Below are 3806 nucleotides of genomic sequence, written 5' to 3' on the forward strand. Positions count from 1 at the left end.
ATACTTATAGTTTTTTAGTGATTTCTTTTTGATTTTAGGTCACAAAAATTATAAACTTTCTGTTAGTGCCATTAGTTTTAAATTTTGAATAGTTTAAATTTGAATTTTTAAAATTTTTTGTGAATCACTAGTTTATGAATAACTTTACTATAAAAATAGAATTTTTTTTCTTCTTTGCTATTTATTTTTTATTTATACTTACAATTAAATACTTATAGTTTGATTTTAGGTCACAAAAATTATATTCTTTTTGCTATTGAAGAATAATATAGTTTTATTTTAGTTGATCATAACATAATATTTTAATTGATTGTTTTTATTTTCATAAAAGTTTTGTAGTTCATTCTGTTTGCTATTAATTCATTCTTTGAGCTAAATGACTCTGAAATTGGAAAGCATTTCAAAATGAACTCTGAAAAGGTTGAAAGTTGGCATGGTATCATCATTTCACCCACATAGCATGTTCCAAAAAGTAGAGAGGGTTATGACAAAAACTTGATGCACTTCGTGTACAAAATGGACAATCACTTTCGAAGTATCAAAGTTTCGAACCATAAGACATGAAAGCATTTCAAATGAACTCTGAAAAAGTTGAAAGTTGGGATGGTATCATAATTTCACCCACATAGCATGTGCATGTATAAAACGGACAATGGTAGCATGTTCGTCTGTTACAAATTTGGCATGGTATCATCATAATAGTTGCGGAAGAAAGTCTTCACTTTTTCTTTGCTTGTGTCATTTGCTTATTGTGCCGTAACCATGGATAATCTTCATTGTTTATCAGGATGCTTGGGTCAGCCTTGACATTGAAGGGAGGAATTTCATGAAACTTTTCATAATCTTCAGACATGTCTGTCTTGCCGTCCACTCCCAGGATGTCCCTTTTTCCTGAAAGAACTATGTTGCGCTTTGGCTCATCGTATGATGTATTCGCTTCCTTATCTTTTCTTTTTCCCGGTTTGGTAGACATGTCCTTCACATAGATAACCTGTGCCACATCATTGGCTAGGACGAACGGTTCGTCAGTGTACCCAAGATTTTTCAGATCCACTGTTGTCATTCCGTACTGTGGGTCTACCTGTACCCCGCCGTCTAACAGATTGACCCATTTGCACTTAAACAAAGGGACCTTAAAATCAGGTCTGTAGTCATGTTCCCATATGTCCACTATGTAACCATAATATGTGTCCTTTCCGCCCTCGGTTGCTGCATCAAAGCGGACACCGCTGTTTTGGTTGGTGCTCTTTTGATCTTGGGCGATCGTGTAAAATGTATTCCCATTTATCTCGTATCCTTTGTAAGTCAATACAGTCAAAGATGGTCCCGTGGACAACAAGTACAACTCATCACAAACAGTGTTGTCACCTCTGAGACGTGTTTCCAACCAACTGCTGAAAGTCGTGATGTGTTCACATGTAATCCAGTCGTCGCACTGCTCCGGGTGTTTGGAGCGCAGACTGTTCTTGTGTTCATCGACATACGGGGTCACCAAGGTAGAGTTCTGTAGAACTGTGTAGTGTGCTTGAGACCAAGAATATCCGTCCCTGCATATTATTGAGTCTCTTCCAAGAGTGCCTTTTCCAGTCAGTGTCCCCTCATACCGCGATTTAGGGAGACCTATCTTGTTAAGGCCAGGAATGAAGTCAACACAAAACCCGATAACATCCTCTGTTTGATGGCCCATGGAGATGCTTCCTTCTGGCCTAGCGCGGTTACGGACATATTTCTTTAGGACTCCCATGAACCTCTCAAAGGGGAACATATTGTGTAGAAATACGGGCCCCAGGATGACAATCTCGTCGACTAGATGAACTAGGACGTGCGTCATGATATTGAAGAAGGATGGTGGGAACACCAGCTCGAAACTAACAAGATATTGCGCCACATCACTCCTTAGCCTTGGTACGATTTCTGGATCGATCACCTTCTGAGAGACTGCATTGAGGAATGCACATAGCTTCACAATGGCTAATCGGACGTTTTCCGGTAGAAGCCCCCTCAATGCAACCGGAAGCAGTTGCGTCATAATCACGTGGCAGTCATGAGACTTTAGGTTCTGAAACTTTTTCTCTGGCATATTTATTATTCCCTTTATATTCGACGAGAAGCCAGTCGTGACCTTCATACTGAGCAGGCATTCAAAGAAGATTTCTTTCTCTTTTTTCGTAAGAGCGTAGCTGGCAGGACATTTATACTGCTTCGGAGGCATGCCGTCTTTTTCGTGCAAATGTTCAGGTCCTCCCGTGCCTCAGGTGTATCTTTTGTCTTTCCATACATGCCCAAGAAGCCTAGCAGGTTCACGCAAAGGTTCTTCGTCACGTGCATCACGTCGATTGAGGAGTGGACCTCTAGGTCTTTCCAGTAGGGTAGGTCCCAAAATATAGATTTCTTCTTCCACATGGGTGCGTGTCCCTCAGCGTCATTCGGAACAGCTAGTTCACCGGGACCCTTTCCAAAGATTACATAGTGTAAATCATTGACCATAGCAAGCACGTGATCACCGGTGCGCATGGCGGGCTTCTTCCGGTGATCTGCCTCGCCTTTGAAATGCTTGCCTTTCTTTCGACATTGATGGTTGGTCGGAAGAAATTGACGATGGCCCAGGTACACATTATTCTTGCATTTGTCCAGGTATATACTTTCAGTGTCCTCTAAACAGTGCGTGCATGCGTGGTATCCTTTGTTTGTCTGTCCTAAAAGGTTACTGAGAGCGGGCCAATCGTTGATGGTCACGAACAGCAACGCCTTAAGGTTAAATTCCTCCTGTTTGTGCTCATCCCACGTATGTACACCGTTTCCATTCCACAACTGTAAAAGTTCTTCAACTAATGGCCTTAGGAACACATCAATTTCGTTGCCGGGTTGCTTAGGGCCTTGGATGAGAACTGGCATCATAATGAACTTCCGCTTCATGCACATCCAAGGAGGAAGGTTATACATACATAGAGTCACGGGCCAGGTGCTGTGATTGCTGCTCTGCTCCCCGAAAGGATTAATGCCATCCGCGCTTAAAGCAAACCATACATTCCTTGGGTCCTTTACAAACTCATCCCAGTACTTTCTCTCGATTTTTCTCCACTGCGACCCGTCAGCGGGTGCTCTCAACTTCCCATCTTTCTTTCGGTTCTCACTGTGCCATCGCATCAACTTGGCATGCTCTTCATTTCTGAACAGACGTTTCAACCGTGGTATTATAGGAGCATACCACATCACCTTCGCAGGAACCCTCTTCCTGAGGGGCTCGCCGTCAACATCACCAGGGTCATCTCGTCTGATCTTATACCGCAACGCACCGCATACCGGGCATGCGTTCAGATCCTTGTATGCACCGCGGTAGAGGATGCAGTCATTAGGGCATGCATGTATCTTCTCCACCTCCAATCCTAGAGGGCATACGACCTTCTTTGCTGCGTATGTACTGTCGGGCAATTCGTTATCCTTTGTAAGCTTCTTCTTCAATATTTTCAGTAGCTTCTCAAATCCTTTGTCAGCCACAGCATTCTCTGCCTTCCACTGCAACAATTCCAGTACGGTACCGAGCTTTGTGTTGCCATCTTCGCAATTGGGGTATAACCCTTTTTTGTGATCCTCTAACATGCGATCGAACTTCAGCTTCTCCTTTTGACTAATGCATTGCGTCCTTGCATCGACAATGACCCAGCGGAGATCATCATCATCGGGCACATCGTCTGGTTCCTCTTGATCTTCAGCAGCTTCACCCGTTGCAGCATCATTGGGCACATCGTCTGGTTCCTCTTGATCTTCACCAGCTCCCCCCGTTGCAGCATCACCGTATTCAGGGG

Source organism: Triticum dicoccoides, chromosome 6A (assembly GCF_002162155.2).
Source record: "Triticum dicoccoides isolate Atlit2015 ecotype Zavitan chromosome 6A, WEW_v2.0, whole genome shotgun sequence".
NCBI classification, from domain to species: domain Eukaryota; kingdom Viridiplantae; phylum Streptophyta; class Magnoliopsida; order Poales; family Poaceae; genus Triticum; species Triticum dicoccoides.